The sequence below is a fragment of the Gopherus flavomarginatus genome, chromosome 9 (genome assembly GCF_025201925.1).
Source record: "Gopherus flavomarginatus isolate rGopFla2 chromosome 9, rGopFla2.mat.asm, whole genome shotgun sequence".
In the NCBI taxonomy this organism is placed as follows: Eukaryota; Metazoa; Chordata; order Testudines; family Testudinidae; genus Gopherus; species Gopherus flavomarginatus.
In genome coordinates, this window is record NC_066625.1 from 19574575 (window position 1) to 19592239 (window position 17665).

Here is a 17665-nt window from a genome sequence, read left to right on the forward strand (position 1 = left end):
TTGAAACTGACCATTTGAGATCAACCAACCCGATTTAGAATGTGTAGCATATGGGAGGGAAGTTTATGATGAGAGTCGCCACATTCAGCCCCTAGACAGTTTAGTCAGCAGGAAGGAAGGAAGCCTAAGGGAGAAGAGACACGAGGCATATGAGCTCTGGATGAGAAACAAAGAGATGTAGGTCACCAAGCTCAAGAAGAAAAGTTCATGGATTGCGACTGAGGAGAGGGCTAGCCCTTAGGAATTATTGTCAGCCAAAACCTTTACATAATGAGAGTTGTTGCAATTATGCAGCTAATCCCCAAAGTGAGCAACAGCAGCCAGGAGACTGAACTATCTCTCTATTTAAATTGTTGTTCATTGAAGAGAGGTTGGCAACTACCTTTGATCAGTTGTAACTCTTTGTATTTTCAACTCTTCATTGTCCCCCAAAAGCCACTTGGAAACTTAGCTAAGTTTGCCTCATTTCTTGTACCAGCCACCCCTCTGCGCAACGTTGTTCAACGGCATTACACTGGTGTAAATGAAAGCAGAATTTAGCTTAATAGTGGTGCCCTTTCCCATTTGTTTCTCCCCCAAGTGTTGCTATTTTTCAGATTAGGTCCCAAAAATTATACTGAGCCAAAATTCTACGCTTGGTTCCTTCAAATGTCAATCCAAAATAACTCCATTGCACCCAGTGAAGCTAAGCATATTTTTACTCATTACCTAATGGGGCAAAGGAATAAACTAATTATCACCATTTGAAAATGCTTTTATTCAGACTCTATTAAAGTGCGGTAGATGTATCTTTTAAATGTTATTCATGAAGCATTGTGATATTTGCAAGTCTTATTATAGGCTATGCTTCAAAAGAACATTCTGGAAGTGCTGATTTCCAATGGGAGTTGTGAATGTGCAAGAATGGCAGAGTGAGGTCAAATGTTGACCACAGCTATTAGACTTAAAGCAGGAATGAATTCAGGGAATTCCTATGGCCTGTGTTATGCAGAAGGTCACACTAGATGATCACAATGTTTGCCAGAGGTCATTAACTTCAAGCCAAATGCAGACAGCAGCATCTTGGCACATTCTTACTTCAAATAACTGCCTTTTCTTGTATGCTTGTCTGGAGTAATATTTCACCATCATTTGCTCAGTCAGGCTTGTTATAAATAATTCTCAATTGTTAGCTCTGCTTTCCACTTCATGCCTTCAGCTCCTGCTTGATAACCTGTACTGACCTCATTGTCCAAACTGCTTTTATGATTAAACTGGTTCTTTAAAAATGCAATTCCAGCTCCCCACCCCCACCACGAAATTTGTGTGAGGTGCACATGTAGGGACAGCTGACGTGCATGTTACCAGGACAAACCCAGAAGTTTGCAGTCCAGCTTTTATTAACACAGATGGAAGTCTGAGAGCAGAGTTTGAGGGAGACAAGCTGCAAAGTGGGATCTGACACTAAAACAATTTTTTTTTATTTCATAAAGTCAGAACAAGTTTTCCTTGAGAGTATCAGGTCTTAAAAAAATAACACACACACCCCTACCTCCATGCAGATCAGTAATAGGACATCACTCAGGTCTAGCAATCATGGACTAACTCCAAGCATGCTGCTTTCCCTGCAAAATGTTCTTCAGGGTAGGGTTTGGGATTTATTTCACTTCTATGGGACTAATCACCTGCTTAAGAGGCTCGCTAAACCAGGACCTTAATTACTATTCCTTTACTGCAGTAATATTCCTAGCCTGGATGGCTGTTCCTGGGCAGCATTTGGCTGTGGTTTACAGCTGCACATTTTAAACTGTTGTAAAAAGCATCTAGATCCATGGAAAGGTACTTTCAACGACAACAAAGAAAAGATAGAAAGATAGAAAGAAAGAGGTAGGCCAGTGTACAAAAGAAACACATTCTATTCTATGTTTGCGCTTAGCACACTGGGGTCTCAAAGGAGACTCAAGGCAGCACTGGAATACAAATAATCAAACACTGGCTAAGACCCCAATAAAAGAGTGAAAACAAGTTCTTGATGACCAGATGTCTCTACAAACTACCACCTTTCTAGCTATTACCAAAAGGGCACAATTCTCCCTTTGGAGTGCCCAGGGCACGAGTGTCAGATACACAGAAGTTTTCCTAGACAAAGCTTGTGTTTTGAGGGATCTGTGTGTCCATATGCTATATTTTGCTATGGTAGTCCATTAATCCAGTAAAGATCCAGATTTATTTTTGCTCTGACCCACTGCCTATAACGTTTAGTAAGCACTCAGATTTATCAGGAGGGAAGTTACTGCACTTTTTAGCAGTAGGTAAGTTTAGGTGTGTGGAAAAAATTTGTTCAAACTGGCCTACTGAGAGGCTTAACACAATTACTAGCACAGTCTCTCCCAAATTTGATACCTACCCCCCAGAAAGACTCCATCTGAACATCGACAACACCATTCCCTTACCAGAGCTAGTCTACTTGTGGCTCTGGCAAGTGCTGAATGCTTATAAGAGGGGCTGAGTACATTAAACTTCCATTGACTCTAATGGGATCTTAAGGCATGCAGCATCTTACAGGATCAGAGCACTCAATGACTTATTTAACACAGTAAAACTACACTTGAAAACTTAAACATTTTTGCAAAATTAAAAAAAACTCCAAGCTAATCCATTCCATACAACCTGCCTCAGAAAAATCCTCTAACTTTTGGCCCAGAACAACCACAAACTAAGACCTATTCACAGGGAGTAGCCAAGATGAGCATCGTTACCAGGATTGGATTGGCCATTTGCTTTGGATGGAAACCGATTCTATCACTACAGTAGCATTAAGATGGACACCTGAAGGCAAGCGAAAATGAGGCCGCCCAAAACAACATGGTGAACAGCTGTGAAAGCTGAGCTGAAAAACCTGGGGCACAGCTGGGGAACCACTGAAAGACGAGCTAGAAATAGAGACTGTTAGAGAGCTTATTCCTTCACTCTTCCACTTCCCTGGTCCTTCTCGCATGAATAGAGAGCAACAATACCTGAAGTCCAAAGGTGCAAACAATTCCATGTTTATTTGGGTGAACTTCCAGCGAGCTTAAATGCAAGTTCCTTTTTCCTTATTTTCGAATCCCAACTTACTTCCTGTTTGCCCCTAATTTATATAGTAATATTCTCAGCTATACCTTAACCAATCATTCTACTAAAATTTACCTATCCAATCCCAATGTATTGTAACATGATTAGCTAACCAATTATATCCCACTTCCTTAATTTGTTTACACCCAGCAAAATTAATTATACAGCAGACAGAAACAATCACAGAACCAGAGACCATGCAAATAAACATACAAAAACAATACAGAAGTGAGGATTTCACAACTACATCTATACAGACATAAGGTTTTCCAGCTGTGTCTATTGATAAGTGAGTTTTTACTAGACAGAAAACTATCAAACTAAATTTCCTTTTAACGTGTTCTAGGCTCTTTCCTTTCTCTGGAGGCGATAGAAAGGTGATCCGATCTAACAGCCCCAGACTGCCTTATTTCAATATGACTGAACAGGGCCTCAGACTGTCACAGTGAGAGAAGGCCCTTACACAGATAGACAATGATTTTGATTCTTTTATACACCTCTATAACTAGCTAAGTGATAAGAATACACCTAAATTCTTAAAGTATAGGCCAGACAGGCTTGAACATCTATATCTTAACAGACAGGAGCAGAGGAGCTTCATCACCACCCTAAACGCCAGAGGCATAATGGGTACTAACTAACCCTATTTAAAAATTCTTCAAAAACCTACTGACAGTTGTGTTTAGTGCATTCATCAATATGTTGGCTTATTAAGGATCTAAACACAGAAACCTGCACAAACTTCTGAACTGCGATTACAGTGATATAGCAGCATTTTCCATCACTGGTTGGTTTTATGGGCCTTGCACGTCACATAATATATGGCTTGTCTTACACATTCAAAGACTATATTAAAAACAGCAAATTCTCGCCCATGGGACAGACTTTGTTATGGCTTAATGTGCCAAATAAAATTCAGGAAGTAGAATAATGGCCTAATTATACTCTAAAACCAAACGTGCTTTCTTGTGTCACCATTTTGTAAAGTCAAAACAATTTATTGTACCTGATAGCACCACTCCAGATAACGGCCAGTTGCTGTTTCCATAATAAACCCTGCTTTTCGAGAACGTTATATAAACTCAGCCATTCTAATTTATATTGAGTTAAAATTTGGCACTCCTATAGGGTTCCCCATCTAACGTGGATTGAATTGGTTAAACCATTGTTAAGATTAATGATCGGTCAAATATTTTGGGAATAGTAGGGGGTTTGCTTTCAAATATGGTGAATGAATGAATGTATGAATGAATGGAATGAGTTTGACCTTTTAAAATCACCAGCTGCATGTTTGCCATCATGTCACCCATTATGGTCTCATCCGCCACGCCAGGACATTAGGTTGGAAACGCTCTGGCGAGAAGAATGGATCTCTGTTATAATCCTCAATCAGTCCCTTGTCGTCGATCCCACAATTTCCCACCTGGTTTTGACCTGCCCCGTTGCCAATAGTCCCTGTTGAACAGGTTCTGGACTGGGCAAGGTCTCTGTGCAGCCAACCAGTGCCCCTGGGGCCTTCGTGACAGCCCTTTGTGCAGCTGCGGCACAACACAGATGACGCAGATTGTCGATGAGTGCCTGCTGACTAGGTTCAGCGATGGCCTAGAAGACCTGCATCATGCCACTGAAGATGCTATCGCTTGGCTAGACGACTATGCACACGCTAAATAAATAACTGAATGATGACAGGATATATATTTTTACCTACAGAAAACATGCTTCTTAGACTTTACAGGGAGTCTCCTTTAGCCAGACATCATAGTGATGAACTGTGGTAGAGACATTTAGCTAGGCATAGCAGAGAGAACTGTATGGAGCAACGGAATTATACAAAATACTTTGATATTTATGCACTGAAAAAAAAGTAACATCTAAGACATATGAGAGAAAAGTGTAAATAAAGGATTAAGTCCTACATTCCTTATACTTCCCAAACTTTCAGACACCATGGAAGTTTGGGTGCATGGGCATGCAAGAGAAAGCACTAATTTTATCCTTCATACCATATATGAAGAGTAAAACTCTCAAAAGCAACTAAGTGACTCAGAAGCCTAAATTGCATTGGTGACTGAAAAATGTACCCAAAATATAAATAAAAAAATAGCTAAAGTTAAATTAAAACCTTTCGTGTTTCAAACAACCAGTGCTAGCCATCAATGCTCCATTTACCACCGTATGGCTAAGATCACAAATTGATCATAAAAAACTAAAATGGAGATCAGATTATTATTTTTTGGGGGAGGGGGGGTTCCTACACTAATATTCTCAACCTTCTTCTGTTGCAACAGAAGAGTTTTAGGAGACTCCCTCTCACCTAGCCATGAGAAAATGGAAGGTGGTCATGACCCCCTGGAACCAATACATGACCTTCTGGAGGGATCGTGAAACCTACACCTGCAGACCTATGGCACCAGGGAAAAAGGAGGGCTCCAAAACTAGCAAGAGGCCAGTTTCCCTGAGAGTGGCAGCAAAGAAGAGGTCCCAGTTAAGGAGGAAGATTATGCTCCATTTTAGTAAGGGAATCTAAAACTAACCACCCATGACAGATTTCTATTATTTTGTACTTTTCTGTCATGCATTGCTATTAAAGGCTTCACAGTGTGAGAAATTGGCAGTGTCTTCAACATTAATCAACAATCAATAATGTTGTCTCAGTAGAGATTTCCTAAAGAGCAGAAAGGTCATCAAGGAAATCACTTGACCTCTTACTAGTACATTGGGGTGACTGCATAGAAGGCAGCATAGTTTAGCCTACCATATTAATCCTAAAAACTTTCCAATTAATTCTCCAATTCCTTAGATCAAATATAAATTAGTTTCTTTAATTGCCCTTTATGAATGCATAGCTGAAATGTTTGACTTGCCCAGAACTAATTGCTTGTCAAAGATATTTTGCAGCCAGATAGCTTAATTGGATATTTAATTTAACTGCAGGCTTTGTTCTTTAATATTTCAAGTTTTATTCCTTAATGTTTGCAAAATTATGTATTCTGAACATGTCCTTTGATTGTCTGCCTTTAAGTGCATGTTCTGTTTTTTCTTAGAGAACAAACATGTTTTATTGGCTTCTAGCTCACTGACATTTATGACATGCTGTTTTCTGTATGGAAAAAGATCATGACAGGCAGGTTCCCTCAGGATATAAAATTTATGTAGAAAATTGGCTATTTTTGCAACAATTTCGCACATCTACTGGGGACTGTTAGTGTGAACTGGAAATGTTTCATATACTTTTAAGAGAGACCAATAGACAACTGAGGGTCTCTATGCTACTGAAGAGATCAGTGGTTAGTCCACGTCATTAGCTACATATTTCAAGGACAGTGCCACGTTCAGCTCCGCAAAAGCTCACTGCAGGCCAGTATATATGGGCTGGAGCAGGGGAATCATTTGCTACTCAGGTCCTTCTCCCTCTGACAAGAATGCACCAGGCAGCTCCAGAGCTTGGATGATGGGATCTTTCCCCCCCGCCCTGCGGCTGGCACAACTATCCAGTGCATAGCTTTGTATCTAGGCTGAGCCCTAGAACGAAGAAGTCAGTCTTAAGGGAAAATATGGAGGGAAAGCCATCATTTCATCCCCTCACCATATCCCCATGCCATGCTTCCTACATTTTTCACAAAGATGGAGAAATTCAGCCTCCTTCTACCAGGCCCAGCTAGTGCAGTTTATGTGGTGAATTATTGCCCCCGCCCCCCACCCCCCCCCGTGCAGCCCATTGAAGCTACATCTCTAATAGTGCCAAACCCAAGTTCAATGGCCTGTGTTATAGTCAAAGGATGAGGCAGAAGCCTAGCCTCACTGTCTTTATTCTTAGAGATTCTCAAGCCGCTCCTTAGCGTTCCTTTAATGAACTTTTTAGTATTGTTGTGTAATTATCATGGTATAAAAAAAAAAAGAGAGAAAAAACATATACCCAAGATTTATATCCCACAGCACATGGAAAATTGGATAAAGAGCACACTGAACTGAATAAATTACATAAAATGAGATGTTTCTGATTTTATGTCCACCTTCTCACTGTGCATCTGTTCTCTTTGAAGCTGCAGGACTACTGCTGAAATAGCCTCACTACAGCTGATTAGCACGCCATAGGTGATCTCCACTGTGTAACTGATTAGACATTTGTTTGCTAATAATTTTTCAACATCAGTTACACAGTCAGACGCTTCTGATTTTCAAAAGCATATAACCACACAGTACTCAGAACTCTTTTGAACAAAGCTATTATTTGCATGAGACACAAAGATCACGATAATGATGGCAGAAGCACGTGACAAGCATGGGAAACCCACGTGTGTGTCTTATAGCCACTTGGGACCCAATTCTCGTCTCTCCCTGGTAAGACTAGTGATTCTGGTGGAGTTACTCCTCAAATGACATGGGTAACTAGCAGTGAAGGAGTTCGATTCTGCTTAGGAACATTTTGTCTAATTTTGAACCCATTTGAGCCTTGTGGGTTTAGAAGCAGAATCCAGTCAAGAGTTTTTCCTGCATCTGCTCATGTGCCAGAGTGGAATGCAAGCTACTGGTTGGCACCACCAGCCCCTCAATTCATAGCAGGCTGGCTACGGCATGGTTGTTTCACACTATATTGTAAGGTGGCTTTTTGGCTTGTTTGTTTAAGACATCTCTGGCCCAAATCTTTGGCTACATTATACAGAATGAACCAGACTATCCTGCGATACGTGGACACAGCGTCTATTAACTTCATTAGGATTTAGAGCCTGCGTATCTGAAGCCATGCCTACACTACAGGTGCTACAGCACCATAGCTCTAACACTGTGGCCCCATGGCATAGATGCACCTACAGTGATGGAAGGAGCTTCTGTCTTTGTAGGAACTGTACTTCCCTGAGCAAACATTAGCTAGAGTGACGGAAGCATTCTTCCACTGATCTAGCTGCATCTGTGCCTAGGGGCATTAGGATGGCACAGCTACAGGGCTTGGGGGGTGAATTTCTCTACATCACTGAGTGCCACAGCTATGTTGACCTAATGTAGACCAGGCCTGCGAATAGAAATCAGCCCAGAGTAATAAACAATTCTAGTCTGTTTTACATAATCTGGTACGACCTTGTGCTAGTAATTTGCACATAAACTTTTCTTTGCTATAAGCTCTCCTGTTATAGGGTGCTTTAATAAAAAATAAACCAGCCTGGGATATAACACTCAAAAAGAAACTATATAAATAGAACAGGAGAGATAATGAGCGTGGTTCAGTATCTTTTCAACTAATCAGGGTCCAATTAAAGGGGACCAGCCCTTTGATCAGAATTGTGTAACCACCACCTAGAGATATCAAAGCAGAGGACATTGTCTAGAATAGATGGTGAATGACACATAAAAATGTACAATAGCTGAGCTGCTTCCACTGAAATTGTTAATGAATAATTAATGAAGCACTTGATGAAATGGACTTGAGTATTTTCAGAACTTCCATACTACCAAACCCTCTGCGTCAACCAGAAAAGGGAAAAAAAAGGGCTGGGGAAGAAAGGCAATTTGTTTGAAAGCCTGCTTCATTAATATTCAAGACCATCCATTTTATAGAGCCAGTTTGCAAATCAAATACAGTCAGTGTGTCATTTTGCATATCATCTATATTTTAATATGACAAACAACATCCAATTTCAATTACAAGCATGTGAATCTAAAATCAACTCTCAAATGGAAATTGGCTAGATGATGAACAAAACTGTTCTAATCATTAGCGTAAGACTACATAGAACTGCAAGGTGGGATCATTACTCAAAGAAACGTATTCCTTTAATCCATAGGATATCAAAGGTAGGTGGTTGTTTCACTAACAGCATGATTCTCCACTCTGTTATATCAGTTTTCCCTCCAGTGAATGGAATTAAATGAGCATAAGCTAGCACAGTGGACTGATAAATCAAGTCTATAGTTTATCGTTTAAAAATGTTTTTGGTTTATTACTAAACACCACACTCCTCAAGTGGGAAAGAGGCATTGTAGCATCGTTATAAGAAAAGCCCAATAGTATAAATACCCAGATCACCAAACATTTACTTTTATTATGTAAAATTCAAATACAAGTGCTAACTTCTACTCAGCTTGATATGTAGGGATTGGATAGCTCTAATTCTGACTAGTGCAACCCCCTACAGACAGATGAATACAGACCTGAATAAAATAAACTTTATTAAGGTAGAGTTATATCATTAATTAATGGGGGGGAAATCTTAAAATGTTAAAGATTCTCCATTTTTTAAAAATTAAAATCTAAGTAGTTTAAAATTAAAGCTAAAACTAAGAACATCTTCAATGTTAAACCATCGAAATGCAGAGTTATGGTTCTCCAAACCACCTTACCTCTTCCCTATATCCCACCTTAACCTCAAAACAATCAGGTAAACAGTCATACGTTTCACAATTACCTATTGTGATCAAGTAGACACAATATCTTATGGTACAGTAGAGTTTAATTGACTCTTATCTAGGGATGCTCACATTCAGATTAATGCAATCCAGGGCCCTGAACACTTCCCAACATGGGGCTCTCTGTAGCTCCACACTCACACCACAATAGCCGATACAGGGGGCCCCCTTTCCACCCTCTGAGAAAGACAGGGGCAGCATCATGGGCACCCTGCTCCTCACAAGGTATAGCAGCAAGAGTCCCCACTCCTCAGAGCAACGTGGGGTGGGGGGTTGGGGAGGATGTGAATTCCTTCTCTCCAACAGAGAGGCAGGGAGAACAGTACCCCCACACTGGCTGCAAGGATATCTGCACAGGTGGGCAGAAAGGGCCACTGCTCTCCTCTCCTCACATTCCAGGGTCCTCTACTGGTTTGCCCTCCCCCTGCCCCCCCCCCAAGCAGCAGGCCTTGGAGTTAAGCCCCACTTGAGACAAATGTGAGCATTACCCCTCTCAGAGCAATTGTTTCAGGCTCCCTGTAGACTCTGGCAGAAGCAACTGCATTGGTTACTTTCAGGTCAAATTTACTAGACAGCCATCAATGAGAGCATCGGTTATTGGCCTCTGTGCTTGTTACCTTTTCATTCTCCTCATCCAAATGGCATCATTTTGAAGCAAATGATTTTTAAGTTACTGAAATGAAATGATTAAGAAGATGACAATCCAAACTAAGTTAAAGTTATGAAGCTAAATTCCTAAAGTTTCCAAATTTTGATCAAATATGGTTCACTGTTGCAGAGTGACCTATTACCTGTATACAAGGACAAAATACTTAGGGTGACCTATGACTTGTGTGCGGAATAAGACTATTCCACTATATGTGATGCGACAGTATATTTAAATAGCAGATTGAACACACAGTCGATCAGATCACAATTCATCATAACGCCAGCTTTTAAGTATGATGGTGCGTATCACACAAATTACTGTAGTGTTTGTGAAGGATGGGAGTTATACATGATAAAAGATCCTACAGTAGCACTGTGAGTGTAGCTTTGAAACCAAATGACAGACAAATGAGTTGTAGACCAAAGGTTCTCTCAATTGTTACTCTGTATATTTGCTCAGTACATTTGTCAGTAGATAGATTAAAACTGACCAAACATCACTGTTGCATACTGTATAACTATTTGGAACTTCTCTACTGGTTGTCTAGAATAGAAAAATATCCATCTTTTAAAAGACCTCTTGATAAATGTTGAATTGCTTCTCTCAAACCTGTAGCACAAGAACACGAAGGTTAGAGTTCAGAGGACCATCATCTTTCACTATCAAGATGCTATTATTAATGAAGAGCAGATATGCATCTCCTAGCAAGGCGGCCAGCACTAGTCCATTTAATTTTTAAATAGCGTTAGAGTCAGAAGAGCGAGATTGTAGATTTGATCCTTATAAATCATTCAGAAAGTAAAGAGGCTGTTCAAAAGGTACAAGGCTAAAATCCTAAAGTCCAATCTGTAGTAGTTGGTGCATCCCAGGCCATGGGAAAATAAACTGCTCCAAGTCTCCCCTTACCTGGGATTTAGTGCTTGTGAATTCAAGCTGTTCATGAGTCATCTGTTGCACCTGGTGTCCCACTCACACACTTGCTGTTCAAAGCACCACAGCTGAGACTGGCACCACCAGAGGAGGGTACAGAAAGTCCCACCCGGCTCCCTGACTTCTCCAAAAGACACATGGCCATTCAGGGATAGGACCTGGCCCTTGTTTGTTTAATAATACTGTATATCCTCATATGTATTTTTCAATTCCATTCTTACCTGGAATAAAGTCATATTTCTGTTAAAGTTTACAAGGGATAGAAAATTTAAAGAGGGACAAAAGAATCAAAGGGGGATTTTGTTAACAGTTGTGCTGTATATTTATGCACTTCAGTTCATACACATCTAACAAGCTACATATCCCAAGGAAATAAAAATCTTGGGCATCAGAGTCTGAAAATCTCTTATGGATCTCAAATCCTAGAGTCAGCCTGACTTCAAAGTCCCAAATCCTGTTCTCATGGTCTGTATCCCATTGTTGTCTCAAGCTCTATAGAGCACAGATTTTCCTTTTCTTCCCCCCTCTCCACACACACACTTTTATTAGTATTAAATCATTCAGACTCTGTCTTATTGGATTTTCCTGGACATCTGTAGCTTCTCTTACTAAGTTCTATAAGTTATAACTTCTAATTTATACTGATTGCATCTATTTCTCCTCCACTCCCCTGCTGCCACCCCACATTGTTACATAGTACTTTTGTTTCTCGCTGCTGCCTTCCTTTCACCACTGAGCCAAGATGGGCTTCTAGCCAAAGTTGTTCTCTTTCTTGATTGTGGAATCTTAGCTTTTTGACCATCCAATACACTCTTCTCAAAATGATTCCCAATTTTCCATTTCATTTTTCTATCAATTTCATTCATAATTTTCCTCCCCTTTTGGAAATTAGCCCCTTTTCAAACACCAGTCTTGGAGTGGAACATAATATACTAACTACTGAGTAGGTCATAATTTTACTTCATACATTAAAAGGTTTCAAAAATCAGCCTAAAGATTGTTATCTTGGATTGTCTTTAAAATATCCCTAGAAGGCGCCTTTTGCTCACAGTCTCTGCAAACAAGGCAAGCAGTGAAAAACCTCACTTTCCCTCCTCTTCCCCAGATGGCTCCTCCAGAACAGGGCTGAGACACAATGGCAGCACTAATACTCATGCTGTATTTCTCTAGATAAAATACACCTCGTAATCTGAGAAATAGTGACCCCTCCCCAATGTTATTAATTCAGCACATCACAGCTGAATTCAAATGAGGTTCTATCCTGGAGATAGACTATTGGGCTGAAACCAGATGTTTCAACATAGCTGCATTTGCCCATGTCTCACACAGCAGGTTTATGGGGCAATGGGAACTTGTCATGACTGTCAGGTGGAAGGAGTATTATCACTGAAATAATAATTTGCAATGGCAAACAAACAGCAGCATAAATGGAAGTAATACCTGATTTATACAGCCAGGAGTATCCCCTTTAAAGAGATTAGTTTGAAACCATTATAAATTCCATTACAATTATGTCAATGGTCCAAGATGCATATTTAAGTAAGCAATCCGCTTGTGTCACTTACAGGACAAAAAAGCTGCTTTATTCAGTCCAAACATTTTCATCAATGATACTAATTTTGCAGAAATAATCTCCCTGTCAGACATGGTTTACTCTTGTTGATTACTACTTTGTCATTCAAGCCAGTCGTGTCTCAATCACTTCAGTAATCAGCTTAATGGGGATGTGAAATAATTCATTATAATAAAACCTCAATGTGCAGTTAGATTCCATAGTGAAGACAAATGCAACGGTCAGAAGGTTATTTATGAATTATACATTTAAAGCGGCCTAGAAGCAGACACCTTTGGGACAAGTGCCTCTGGCAGGATGATTGCTTACCCCTGCTGTCCATTTGCAGAACCACCTTCCTTCAGAGCACTGGGCTGAGATGCTGTTTGAAAGTAACACCAGTGTGCCCCAGCCCTATCCTAGAAGGCTCACCTCTAACAGCGAAAGGGTAGAAGGACCCAATGCATCTAGACTCAATGTACCATTGACCAGAGGCTGTCCCCTGTCTATATTATTTATACTGTGGTAGAACCTGCAGGCTCTGATAAGGGCTCCATTGTGCTAGGCATTATCTTTACTGTGCTAGCCTCTCCTGCCTGTATCTCCTCCCTGTCTGTTGAGCAGTGCCAAGTGTGGAATTGCCACTGCCTCAACTCTCAGCTGGATAGGTTGTATTCTTGGCATGCCATTTAAACATCTTTGCATTTACTGCCCAGGACTGAAATACGATTCATGCCATGTCTCGTAAAGGCAGCTTGGACATGCAATCTGGCCAACAAGCCACTGCCTGCAGTTGCAAGTAACGCCAAGCTGGCATCTTGTTAACTGAAAACACAAAAGACATTCCAAATGATTTATTTGTCAGTCCTGAAGTCCTTACCCAGGCAAAACTTCCAATGAAGACAGCCTGAGCCAAAACATCAAGATTTAGCCCTTGGTTTGCCTGGTCTTAAGGGAGAAGTAAAGAACATGGAAACATTCTTTTGTGAGCTAAAGAATTTCTTTATTCGTCATATTAATTTGGATGTCCAGGACCTAAAGACGTTCACGTCATTGCCCTTCTGCTCTCGGGGAGGGATAGCTCACTGGTTTGAGTAGTGGCCTGCTAAACCCAGGGTTGCAAGTTTAATCTTTGAGGGGGCCATTTAGGGAACTGGGGTAAAAATCTGTTTGGGGATTGGTCCTGCTTTGAGAAGGGGTTGGACTAGATGACCTCCTAAGGTCCCTTCCAACTTTGATATTCTATGATTCCCATCTCTGATTGTCATTGTTCCACATTTCTTTCAGAAGATAGGAAACATGTGATTAGTCAGGGGATCTAACTTTTAGGATCTAACTACTGTACCTAGGCATATCTAGTGTGTCCATCTGCTACCGAAGAATCACAAAGTGATATAGGAGTACGGAGGACATTCTGCAGACCTTGATTTAGCTACCATTACTTATGTGGTTAGGAATAGAGCTGGATGGGAATTTGTGTAAAATGCAGTTTCTGAAAACAAATTTTCTGTGGGAAGGCTTCAGTTTTTCCTAAAAATTTCACTTTTCCATTGGGAAAAATCTCAACAAAATATTTTTGTTCATGTCAGGTCAATCCAAATCAAAACATTCTGTTTATCAGTCTGAGTCCAAATATTAATACCAAATCAATTTGACATTAAAATCTGTGTGCAGTTTTGTGCTTCCACGTTGCCTAATGCTCCTATTTGCCTCTCTGGACAAGGCCCCCAGGGTGGACTACACTCCCATGATAGATCTTCAGCTTTTGTCGAAACACTGTAGCACATCATGGGAGATGTAGTCCAGCCGGGGAGCCTGGCCCCTAGAGGATAACAGAGGTATGAGGCAGTTCAGGGAGAAACAGATTAATACTGAACCAAGCCAACTAAATCTTTTGGCACATCCAAATCTTTCACAGAACAAAGTTCTGAAAAATTGCAATTTGGAAATTGACCTTTTTATCCCAAAAATCAGCATGAAAACAAAAATTTCAAAATACCAGAAATTCCAATTTTCAACTGGTTCTAGTTATAAAGTTTTATTTAGCCCCCTGGTCTTATCTTTTTTCTCCATCAAGCCAACCACTGTTAAGATGCACCCAATTTCCACTAGTGGGACAGCACGACCTTTGCACTGATGTTGGGTCTAAACTTTTGGTGAACTTTGGGGAGCCAAAACACACCCAGACTGGCCGTCTCTGCATAATCCTTTCTGAACCCTTTATCGAACAAAGCACTGACCTGCAAACTACTCATGACACCCCCTTTATTAAGTAGCCATTAGCCTTTATCTCTATGCATTTACTTGTTAAACTTGCTTTTCCTGTAAAATATTGATTGATTATGCATGACCATTATCTTTTGTTAATCACTTTGTTTACTTGTGTATAAATATTGATGCTCACCCCTAATAAAGGGGCCACACTTAATCTAAAGCTTTTTAGAGCTAAGGATAGTGTGAGCCCGTTGATCAACGCATTGGTGTCTGGTCTCTGACAGAATTGTGTGCCCCATACCAACTCCGCACGAACTCGGGTGCTGGAGAGGTGAGTGAGGACTTGCTTTATTACCTAACAATTTGGGGGCTCGTCCGGGATTCCTTCTGGTGCGGTACCTCTGTCCAGTGGTCAGACCACTCATATATGAATTGGCAAGGCGCCACAGGAGATTTCTCCCAGCCAATTCAATATTGAGGGGTCGTGTATTGGACAGCAGGGTAAACGCCAGTTGGAGGGCTCCTGTCAGACACCATGGGTCAAGGGACTAGCGTGCCTCTTGAGAGTCCGTTGGGGATTGTAAATAAGTTATGGAACGAAGGGAAACTCCCAGTACAGACAGGAATGTCTAGGAAAAAGTTGTACACACTATGTGTAAGGAATTGGACTGGGTATACCGCGGTATTGGCCGACCCGGAGATGAGGTGGCCTTCGTATGGCTCTTTCGAACAGGCTGCCTTAAGAGGAGTAAAGAGCCAGATCGAAAAAGACCATCCGGGACAGTTATGTTACTGGTTTTGTTGGGACACAGCAGCAGAGCTGTGGAAATCTTTAAAAATTATGGCAGTCAGGTACTCTCCCGAGAGTGAACCCCCTCCAGGTTATTTCGATGAAGGGTGTAGACCACGGCGTGTTTTGACTCGTCAGCTGGTCCCCTCTGCACCTGCCCCTATTCCTCCGCAGGGGAACTCTCTCCTTGTAGCAGAGGGGAATCTGCAGGATACCAGATTGGAATTTCTGCAGAAGGATGAGGAGGAAATGGAGGGGCAAACCTCGGGAGGAGTGGTTACTAGGCTAATGTCCAAGCAGGTACGGCAGGGTGCATGCCCCCCCCCTGAGGATAGCCCAGAGGATGTCCCCGTCAAATCTCTTGTGAGTAATAAAAGTATAGTTAGAGAGGTGCCTTTACAGGTGCACGATCAACCTTATATGGGCAATGATGGACGGTTACAACATGCTAATATTGTGGAATATAAAGGATTGCTAGAATGGGACTTGAAAGAGTGGGGACAGTTGTCAGGGTCTTTTGGGGAAAATCCCCGAAAGATCATAGAACTTCTAGAAAGATTGTTTTTAAGTTATAATCCTACTTATACGGATGTGGATCAGTTGTTAAGTAGAGTTTTGACCGGAGAGGAACGTAGTAGATTGTGGATGGCAGAAAGGACATGGGGAGATAGCAATGCAGCTAATCATACTTGGATGGATAGGCGGGATCTGGCCGCTGGCTGGAATCCCCTAGACTGGACTCAGCCAAGGCTGACTCAGCTGCGAACAGATCGAGAGCGATTGTTAGAGAGACTCAAGGAAATGGCTCGCCGCTCGCCTAATCAGGCTAAGTTCATGCAGATTCGGCAGGAATCTGATGAGCCGCCCAGAAAGTTCTGGTCGAGGCTATTGGAGGGGGCCCGAATGTTCACTCAGATGGATCCTGAGAGAGAAGCAGACCACCCTACTCTTATTTCATTTTTTGTGAATCAGTCGGTGCCCCCTGTAAGGGATTACTTCTTAAAGTTTCGCCCTGGTTGGGGAGGTGAGTCAGTCACTTCAGTGTTGGACGTAGCTGATTTTGCCTGGGAGAAAGAAAGGGAAAGTAGTAAAAAGAAAGAGAAAAAGGAAGAATATAAGCTGATGGCTTTAGCTTTTCACGGCGGTGTTCGAGGCAAAGGCCGTGGCCGTGGCAGGGGATTCCAGGGTGCTCGGGGAAGAGGGTCCTGGCGACCCCAGCCATCAGGAAATTGTTTTCAGTGCGGACAGCCCGGTCACTTTAAACGTGAATGCCCCTGGGGACGCCCAGAGGGTCTGGTTGCATCCGCAGATGCTTACACAAGTGAGGAATACACCCCTGTCATAAACAGATAGCTAAGGGTTAATGTCTCTTTCACCTGAAGCACCTGACCAGAGGACCAATCAGGAAACTGGATTTTTTCAACTTTGGGTGGAGGGATTTGAGTGTCTAAGGTCTTTGTTTTCTGGCTGCCTGCTTTCTCTGAGCTTTGGAGAAGTAGTTCTACTTTCTAGTCTTCTGTTTCTAAGTGTAAGGACAAAGAGATCAGATAGTAAGTTCTATGGTTTCTTTTCTTTGGTATTTGCATGAATATAAGTGCTGGAGTGCTTTGATTTGTATTCTTTTTGAATAAGGCTGTTTATTCAATATTCTTTTAAGAAATTGCCCTGTATTGTGTCATCTTAATACAGAGAGACTATTTGTATTTTTTCTTTTTTTATATAAAGCTTTCTTTTAAGACCTGTTGGAGTTTTTCTTTACTGCAGGGAAATTGAGTCTGTACTCACCAGGGAATTGGTGGGAGGAAGAAATCAAGGGGAGATTTGTGTGTTGGATTGCTAGCCTGACCTTGCATTCCCTCTGGGGGAATAGGAAAGTACTTTTTGTTTCCAGGATTGGGAACAGAGAGGGAGATTCACTCTGTTTGGGTTCACAGAGCTTGTGTCTGTGTATCTCTCCAGGAGCACCTGGAGGGGGGAAGGGAAAAAGGATTATTTCCCTTTGTTGTGAGACTCAAGGGATTTGGGTCTTGGGGTC